The 10,151-nt window shown below is 35.3% G+C and overlaps 1 non-coding gene and 1 pseudogene across 1 annotated transcript; both read right to left on the reverse strand.

Moving 5' to 3' along the window:
* Positions 1–278: 278 nt before the first annotated feature.
* LOC143563798 (putative pentatricopeptide repeat-containing protein At3g49142 pseudogene) lies at positions 279–2,309 on the reverse strand (annotated as a pseudogene).
* Positions 2,310–2,383: 74 nt separating this feature from the next.
* TRNAG-CCC (transfer RNA glycine (anticodon CCC)) lies at positions 2,384–2,454 on the reverse strand. The gene has a single exon. It is a non-coding gene; the product is annotated as a tRNA-Gly (tRNA).
* Between the last annotated feature and the right edge of the window lie 7,697 nt (positions 2,455–10,151).

Here is a 10,151-nt window from a genome sequence, read left to right on the forward strand (position 1 = left end):
ACCCTAATTCTGCACACCCTTGCATAGAGTTACATAATCATGCACAAATTACATAGTATATAACTAATTACGCACAGTGATTTACGTAATTTTAATTTGATTACTCAATATTTTGATAATGATATATCTAAGGCAACATAGTAATTGTTGAATTTTGTACTAAAACTGAAAATATTTTTTTAAAGTTTTATCAACCATAGAAGATGTATACTAAAACACATAGTTGATCGCCAACTCAAAAAACAATTGGCAAAATTAAAACACATATAACATTATAAAACTGTGAAGTTGATTGACCAATAATCACCAATCAACATTCCTAATCTTTAACCCATTTCTACCAATAGTCACCACAAGAACACAACCCATCTTTAAAATGATGAAACCGGTTCACATCTCTAACCACAATCTCCCTTCCATATATCCTAGAAACAAACTTCATTACCGTATGACAATCTCCACAAATCCTTAGATTCTTCATCACGCGCACAACCTCACCCGAACCCATGCTCAAAATCCCGAAAGCCACCGCCAACTTCACGCTATGACTGCCTAAACTCTGCTCCCGCTCCTCGTCACTAACATCATGTAACGCAAACCGCGTTTCCGCCACATAACCCAACGCTTTCATTTTCTCCGGTAGCACCTCCAAAAACTTATAAATCTCATCTGACATCGGGTGAGATTTATCGCCTCCAACAAACATATGCAACTTACCGTTTAATTCAATCCAACTACATCCCGGGTTCTTCTTCACGCCTCGGGTTTTTAACAAATCTCTAATATTGTTAACTTCCCGCCACATTCCCGCTTCAGCATACATATTTGAAAGAACGACGTAATTCCCACTGTTTTCGGGTTCCAAATCAAATAACTTTTTAGCCGAGATTTCAGCAATGTTGAGATTTCTATGCGTTTTACTAGCGGAAAATAACGCGCCCCATATGCTGGCTCCGGGTGGCATTGGCATCTTTGAAGTGACATCGTATGCTTCGGTTAACCGACCGCATCGTCCCAAAAGGTCAACAATGCATGCGTAATGTTCGTGAGTTGGTTCAATGTTGTATTCTGTTTTTATTGATTTAAAATAGTTTAGTCCTGTGTCGACCAGACCCGAATGGCTGCAACCGGATAACAAGCCGCTGAATGTAATGGCATCCGGTTCGACCCCGGCTCCTATCATGTCGTTGAATGTTGAGACAGATTGGATACCGTGCCCATGAGACGCGTATGCACTGATCATCGTGTTCCATGTGACTAGATTTCTTTTATTAATTGGGATTTTTCGGAAACATATTTGGGAGTCGGTGAGTGAGCCGCATTTGGCGTACATAGCTGCTAGTGCAGTTTGCACGGACGTGTTCGAATTAAGCCCGATGCTAGTGGCGTAATCGTGAATCTTTCGGCCTCGGTCAAGGTCAGAAGACTGTGGACAGGCTGGAAGGATACTCATTATCGTCACCCAATTCGGTTTCACGTTTGCTAAATCACTTGTCATTTCATCAAACAACTTGAAAGCGTGACTCGCCAAACCGTTCTGCGTGTACCCAGAGATCATAGCCGTCCACGACACAATGTTCTTATTATCCAACATCCTCGAAAACAAATCTTCAGCAACACTAACCATCCCATACTTCATACACCCCGCAATCAGCGCATTCCAAGACGAAACATCCCTCACAGGCATTTCATCAAACACCTTGCGTGCATCCCCTAACTTGGCACACTTGACATAAAAATCGATCAACGAGGTCCGGACGTAGAAATCAAACTCCAACCCAGTTCTCAAACCCTTCCCGTGAACACATTCACCCACCCAAACATCACCTAAATCAGCACAACTTTTCAAAACAAAAGGAAACGTAAAATAATCGCCCCGAAAACTGACAGAATCCATCTCTTTAAAAATACAAACACTTTTAGCCGACATCCCATACACAGCACATGCTCTAATAATCGAATTGTACAAAAGGGTTGACGCATTATGGCGAATTGAATTGAATAAACTTATAGCGGAATCAATATCACCTGAGCTAGCGTACATTGCGACCATCTTGGCACCGAGAAATGAGGTGGGCTTGAGTCCGCGAATAATGAAATGGGCGTGGATTTGTTGGCCTAATTTTAAGAGGTTTAAGCCGGTTAAGAACTGGAAAATGGGTGCGTATGATGGTGGTAACGGTAATGGAGATTGAAAACGAAGTGGGTGTAAAAGTGTTGTCAAGACTGAGTTTCGAGAGGTTAAATTCCTCCATTTCATTGACAGAGAGATGGTCTACAAAATATATTAAAACTCAAAGCTGCAAAAACTACTGTGCTGCGGGATCAAGAACGATATATAAACAAAAAAATTAGAAAGAAATGTAACTAAAAAAATGTATTATGCGCATCCGGGGAATCGAACCCCGGTCAGTACCGTGGGAGGGTACTATGATACCACTACACTAGATGCGCTTGTTGATTGCTGTTATAAAAGTAAATATATTTGATAGCTTTTATCGTAAATATATCGCATAATCAATTTTATCTATCTATAATATATATAAACGAAGACATAAAAATCCTATGTGGTAGCTCCCCCCTTTTTTTGGAGTCACCAGATTTGCTTGATTTTTAAATGGAGGCTTCTCATGCATTTGACCCGAATTCATGGGTATGGGTGTTACCAAACCCAGATATTCCTTAAACGGGTTATAACATCTCATTAAATTAAAAAATATTCTCACCAAATTATTTATGTAAAAATCCTATAAAATAGGATATAATAAAAAATAATATTTTATTTTATTTTAAAAAAGATGTATATATTATTTAAATTAAAAAAGCAATTTTATAGTAAAAATAAACGAATCTTGAGTCTCATTAAACCATAAGTATATTATTAACTTTCATAAATATTATTTATAATTAAAAAACCAATTTCATGTTAAAAAAAATAAACGGGTCTTAGGTCTCATCAAAACCATATAGCTTTTAAACCGGGTTATAACATATCATTTATTTGTGAAAGAATTTATCATCAAACCATAAGTATATTATTAACTTTATAAAATAAAAATATAAATTAAAAAAATAAATAAATATTAAAACAAACAATAAAAAACAACCTTGCGGGTGTTGTTTGCTCCCCCTTTTTTTAGAGTCATCAGATTTGCTTCATTTTTAAATTAAGGCTTCTCATGCATTTGACCCGAATTCACGGGTATAGATCTTACCAAACCCAGATATTCCTTAAATGGGTTATAAAATCTCATTAAATTAAAAATTATTCTCACCAAATTATTGATGTGAAAATCTTATAAAATAGGATATACTAAAAATTATCATATGATTTTTATTTAAATATTATTTATAATTAAGAAACAACTTTATAGTAAAAAAAAAATAAACGGGTCTTGTGAAACCTTTTTATCAACAAACTTTCAAACCCAAATAACTTTTAAACCGAGTTATAATATCTTAGTTATTTATGAAACCTTTTTATCATCAAACTTTAAGTATTTTATTAAATTTCATTACAATAAATAAAATTAAACCCAATAAAGTATATAAATATTAAAAACGAGTATTATAAAACTGCCCCCGTAATACGGGGGATAAAAACTAGTAATATATATAAACGAACCCAAAAATCCTATGTGTCGCGATGTGGTCGCTCCCCCATTTTTTGGAGTCACCAGATTTGCTTGATTTTTAAATGAGGGCTTCTCATGCATTTGACCCAAATTCACGGGTATGGGTCTTATCAAACCCATATATTTCTTAAACGGATTATAACATTTCATTAAATTAAAAACTAACCTCACCAAATATTTGATATACTAATCCTATAAAGTAGGGATATACTAAAAATTAATATATGATTTATTTAAATATATATATATATATATATATATATATATTATTTATAATTAAAAAATTAATTTGTATAAAAAATAAACGCGTCATTGATCTCATCAAACCCATATAGCTTTTAAATCGGGTTATATCATCTTACTAGTTTTTATCCCCCGTATTACGGGGGTTGTGTTTCTTTTTCGTGTCTAATATTAATATTTTTTTTTTGCATTTTTATATTATGTATTATAAAAAAGTTAATAATATACTTAGGGTTTAATGATGAAATAGTTTCACAAATAAATGACATGTTATAACCCGTTTAAAAGCTATGGGTTTGGTAAGACCCATGACCCACTTATATTTTTTAGTATAAAATTGTTTCTTATTATAAATACTATATTTTTCTTAAAAATTTGGATATTAATATTTAGTATATCTATACTTTATAAGATTTACATATCAAATACTTGGTGATATTTATTTTTAAAACAGTGAGATGTTATAACTCGTTTAAGGTTATTTAGGTATGATGAGACTCATACCGTGAATTCGGGTCAAATGCACTTGAAGTCTTCATTAATAAATAAAACAATATGGTGGCTTGAGTAAATGTAAGATACAATCATAAAGCTTTTAAATGTTTCGTTTATTTACGGGGGTTGTTTTATATTATTTGTTTCTAATATTTATTTATGTTTTAATTTTTTATATTTTTTTATTGTATGAAAGTTAATAATATACTTATGGTTTAATGATAAATTGTTTCACAAATAAATGAGATGTTATAACTCGGTTTAAAAGCTATATGGTTTGATGAGACCTCAGACCCGTTTATTTTTTTTTACTATAAAATTGTTTTATTAATTATAAATAATATATATATCTTTTTTTTAATAAATCATATATTAATTTTTAGTATATCCTTACTTTATAGGATTTTTATATCAAATATTTGGTGGGATTAGTTTTTTTTTATTTAATGAGATGTTATAACTCGTTTAAGAAATATATGGGTTTGATTAGACCCAAACCCATGAATTTGGGTCAAATGCATGAGAAACCTCCATTTAAAAATCAAGGAAATCTGGTGACTCCAAAAAACGGGGGAGGGACCACATCGCGACACATAGGATTTTATTGTTTTTGTTTATATATATTATAGATTTATTTGTGAAACAATTTTTCATCAAACATAAGTATATTATTAACTTTCATACAATATAAAAGATAAAAATTCAAAAAATAAATAAATATTAGAAACAAATAATATAAAACAATTCTCGTAATACGGTGGATAAAAACTAGTTAATATATATATTAAAAAGGAGATTTTCCTCCACTCACAAAGTTACATTCAATATTTTAATATTTCATTAATTATAACCACTAAAATTAGTTGCTATAATTTCATAAATAAAAATGATGGTTTATATTTTCTTTTTGTTTAAACTAATTAAAATATTTAACAAACTATATTTTTAAATATTAAATTTGGACAAGTGTCGGGTTTACATGTTTTATTTGTCGGTTAAAAGATTTTCTTAAACTTTTCTTTCATATTTTTATAGTGCGTCTTTATAATAACTGAAACTTTTTTCATGATTTAAAAATATTCCATCGTCGCATTGTTTTTATATCCGTGTTTCAACATTTAACGTTTGATACCTCGCATTTAAACTTTTATTTTGCTTACTAATTATTGCATACAAATTTTTGTTTGTCCCCCTAATACGAACCGAATTTATGTTGGTTCGCAAATAGACTGATTTCAAGTCGAATTACAATGAGTTTATGGTTTAACTTTTTTATGTTTGATTTAATGGTCCCGTCGCGAAGCACGGGGTCCTAAATCCTAGTTTTATCTAACATCAAGATATTTGCAAAGGAGTTAATTTTTTGGAATGACTAATTCACGCACTCTATAATCATATTTTAAATTATATTGTCCAACATGGGACAAGAAAGCTCGTGGTGGGGTGGGATTTGGGAACCCCACTTTGTGCGCTTCTTGAACACTAGGCTGAAAGTTCTTTGGTATGTGAGATTATCAGGTATTATATTAAAATAGTGTTTACATTGATACATATGATAAACAGGTAATAAACTACACTGCTAGCCCTTTTTAACGGCGAAACTACGTCGTTAAGTAGTATACAAAATTACATATAAGTTTATAACTCAACCCTCATGAATCACCCTCATGTCTTAAAGATCTTTGGTGTAATGAACAAGTACATATGAATACAACGGAGTGGTTAACATGGAGATTAAAAGGGTGTTTGAGATTGCTTATTTTTATCAACTTATTGGTTATGAACTTTTTGAAAAGTAATAAAGTGTTTGAGATTGCTTTTGGTGTAATAGGGAAAAGTTAATAAGTTACACTTTTGTTACTTATTGAAAAGTTATAAGGAGGTAAAATAAGAAATCCCAGACACCCCCTAGCTTTTAGTTTTTTGGTTAAGGGGTATTACGCTTGAGTGAACATTAGGGTTAGAAAACATGGTGGCCAGGTATCCCGCCTTTATTTTATATAAATATGTGACGTAAATTTCAGTGATGAAGTCGGGAGCTTTTTTCTATTAGTTCGAGATTGTTTGATGCTTGGATTTATTACTATCTTACATCAAAGTTCTTGGGTTAGGACGGGTCGGGTCACACAAAAAAATGCAATATTATCGTTGGTCAGCTATCTTAAAAATCACCAATAACTCCTAAATGCACAAATTCAACACAATTAACACATAATTCTAAACATAAACATATAATTCTAATCAAATATAAATATAAACATAAACAATCAAACAAAATCAACCTTGGCTTTTTACCGATATTGTATTTGAAAATCGAAAACAAAGATGGATGGCTATTGATAATTTAGGGATTATGAGGGTTGCAATCTACACTATTTGGTGGAGGGTCATCGATGGCGCTGGAGTCGATGGCCGACTACTCACCTGGAGTTTGATCACGGAAGGGATGTAAGCGGAAAGGCAATCGATCGAACTTGTTGTTTTTCTCTTTTTTAATTGTTTTTGAATTTCACATTTTACTATAATTGCCCAATTCAAATAAATTTAGTATTTAGTGGGTATAAACATGATTTGGTCAAGGATGTCCTTTGTGACGTGTTAAAATGGGTGGGAATCTCAGAAAAAAAAAGAGGCTCCTGCTTGTCGGATCCGCATGAAGGAAGGTCTAATCTCCGACCAGCGGGCATCCTTATGTTTGGATTGCGGGGTGGGGGGGAGCATGCTTGTGTGGACCTTACTGGGGTGTCCCCTCTTGTGGGGCTTAGGGACACCGGGTTTGTTGCTAGAAGGTTGGGCTAAAGGCATAAACAGGAAAAATTGCTAAGCACGAGAAGGCGTGTGTGGAGAATCAACATGTCTTCATTTCTTTTTCTTTTGATACATTTGGGTCTCTTTCCCCCGATGCTGCCACGTTTTTAAAAAGAGTTCAACGGGTCGTGCACAGTAACTCAACGACACCGAAAAACGATAACTTTGTTTTCAGTAGGATCGGTTTTGTCATTCAAAAGAGGGTGGCGGCGCAGCTTGTTGCCCGCTTACCTGCCTCTATAATGTAATTGGATCTTTTTTTTTAATTAAATGAAATCCGTTGGTATAAAGATTTTTTGATTTTACTAAAATTTACATAATCCATGGTTCAAATACTTTTTTAAAATGATTTTGGATTCGCTCACAGGAAAATAACAAGTTCATTATCTAAATGTGGTACTATATGTGTATATGAACTGAAAATAAAGGGTTTTGTTAACCACACCCCACACCGCACAAGACACAACGTATAGCTTAAACCGGGCGGTTTCATTGACGTGACTGATTTGATCGACGACATCGACGTCGTCGGATGATTTGATTGGCTAACGCTGTCGTTGACCACATTTACGCCACGTTTAGACCTTAATGTGGCGTATAGTTCTCTCAATTATTTAGGTTGGTTCCCAGACTTGTATATATTAGCATGCAAACCTAAATATGCATATATAGAAAGTGTTAAAATTACCAACTAAAGAAAATGTCGTGGTTGTTCGACAGTTATATTCCGAGCCCGCCGAGGACAAATGATGAGTCAAGTATTCCGGATTTGAATCAGGCGCCGCCGGGGTTTGTAGATTATGACGGGGGGGGGGGGTGGCGTTACCAAATTTGAACCAGGTATCGTCACATGTTTATTTGGTTAATTTACCCGTCGTCATTAATCTATGTAATTAGATTTGTTAACAATATATTTTGTTAGGAATATTTTGTGCATGACCATCCGCATTGGGATGTGGGGCCTAGCAGCAGTTCGTACTTGTCACAGCCCGAACATGATTACAGTAAGCCGTCATACCATTTATCAGGAGACCCGCATTACGTTGCCCAGCCTTCGTACCATTTTAATACCGAAAAGCCGTATTCATGTAGTCAACGTTCGTACCCATTACAAGTAGGTGACGCGTATCGGTCACAACCAGAACCAGACCGCATTCTTGAAACCCCTCACGAGACTATTGACGAAAGATTACGGAAGACATAATTCTGGTTACAAAGATCATGACGACGATGGTGATAATTACATTTGCGAGGCTAGGGTGTCATATAAAACGGATAACGTACGAGACCATATGTTTTGTTTAATAAAAATATTTTGTAATTAGTAGTAGTTTGAACTTGTTTTAAATTTGACGTTATAACTGTTTCAGTTATTTTCATCCTGTGAGGAGCTGGAGGAGTGGGCGAAGAAAAGAGGTCGCGAGCATGGGTGTGTTGTTGTTGTCCAGCGGTCTAAGCCAAAACTCACCTTCACAATCAGGCGTACATGCAGTATAAAGAAGGGCTGTCCATTTAAGCTAAAAGGAAGGCACAACCGTGTTGGTAATTTTTGGAAGCTTGAGGTCGTAAACGAGACGCACAACCACGACCCGTTCGTCTTTAAGGAGGGTCACGCGTATCTAAGGAGAATATCCGACGAGATGGTTGATATGGTTTCGGGGTTACACGCGGATGGCCTGAAGACGCAAAAAATAGCTCAACTGTTACGCCAACGGTTTCCAGGAGCTTGCGTTATTGACAAGGACATACACAATCTTATAGAGAAGTGGCGAAAAGAAAATAGATTTGGCGATACCCCAATGCAGGTTCACGATTTTGAATTTGATTTGATGCAATGGATGTTTAAAAAAATATATTAATGTCAAATAAAACCGGTTGCATGTATTTGAAAGATTCATGTTTAATAACGGGTTCGTTTATCACACACGGGAGAACCCTGCCACAAACCGCGTAGAGGACGTATTTTTTTGTCATGACACGTTGTATAAAATGTGGCGTGCGTTCCCCCATGTGTTGTTGATTGACACCACGTACAACACCAAGATGTACAAGTGGCCGTTTGTTCAGTATATTGGCGTGACGTCGACGTTGAAGTCATTTTGTACCGCGCACGCGGTTCTACTTAGAGAACGCTAGACAGATTTCACATGGGCCCTCGGGCACCTCAAAGGTATGCTCGAGGATTCTAGTGAGCCGCGCGTCATAGTCACCGACAGAGACACCGCCCTGATGAATTCTTGTAAACAAGTATTCCCGAATGCTACCAGAAACCTATGCCTGTGGCACATACGTGAGAATATAAAGAAAAAGTGGAAGGGTATATATGACAGCAAGGGAAGAGAAGATTTTGCTCTATTATGGTTGGTCTTGTGTGAGTCTCCCACGTTCGATGATTACGAATATAACTGCTTAAAGTTGCAAGAAATGTTATGCAATATTGGGAAAGAAAGTAAGTCCTTCTCATTATTAATATACAATAAGTGTTAATCTAGTAGTAAATTTTATAACTTTATTTTTGTTTCCTTTTCAGAGGTATGGGACTATATCCATCATAGCTGGTTGTTACGAGACAAGGAAAAGTTTGTGTCTTGCTGGATGGATGATCGGTTAAACTTCGGCGAGACTACAACAAACCAAGTCGAGAGTCAGCACGCGAACTTGAAAAGGCACCTTAACGGGGCTAACAACACCCTCCACGCACTTGCAGCTTATGCCCTTGAGCTTATAAAAGCCCAGAAGGTCCAAATCGGAGCAATATTTGAACAGTCCCGGATTAGGTTGAAGAAAGACCATAACCTCCAGGTTTTTTACATGCTACATTATAAAGTGTCGATTAAGGCTCTTACGCTACTAGAAAAGGAGTATGGAAAGCTTGAAAAGATGACCGAGTCCGGACATACGTGCCGGCACCAGTTGCGAACGTCTATGGGGTTGTCATGTGCTTGTGAGTTGGAGCGTCACCTTAATACG

The sequence above is a fragment of the Bidens hawaiensis genome, unplaced genomic scaffold, assembly GCF_021521415.1.
Source record: "Bidens hawaiensis isolate Kalapana, Puna unplaced genomic scaffold, B.hawaiensis_p1.1 tig00021529_1, whole genome shotgun sequence".
Taxonomy (NCBI): Eukaryota; Viridiplantae; Streptophyta; class Magnoliopsida; order Asterales; family Asteraceae; genus Bidens; species Bidens hawaiensis.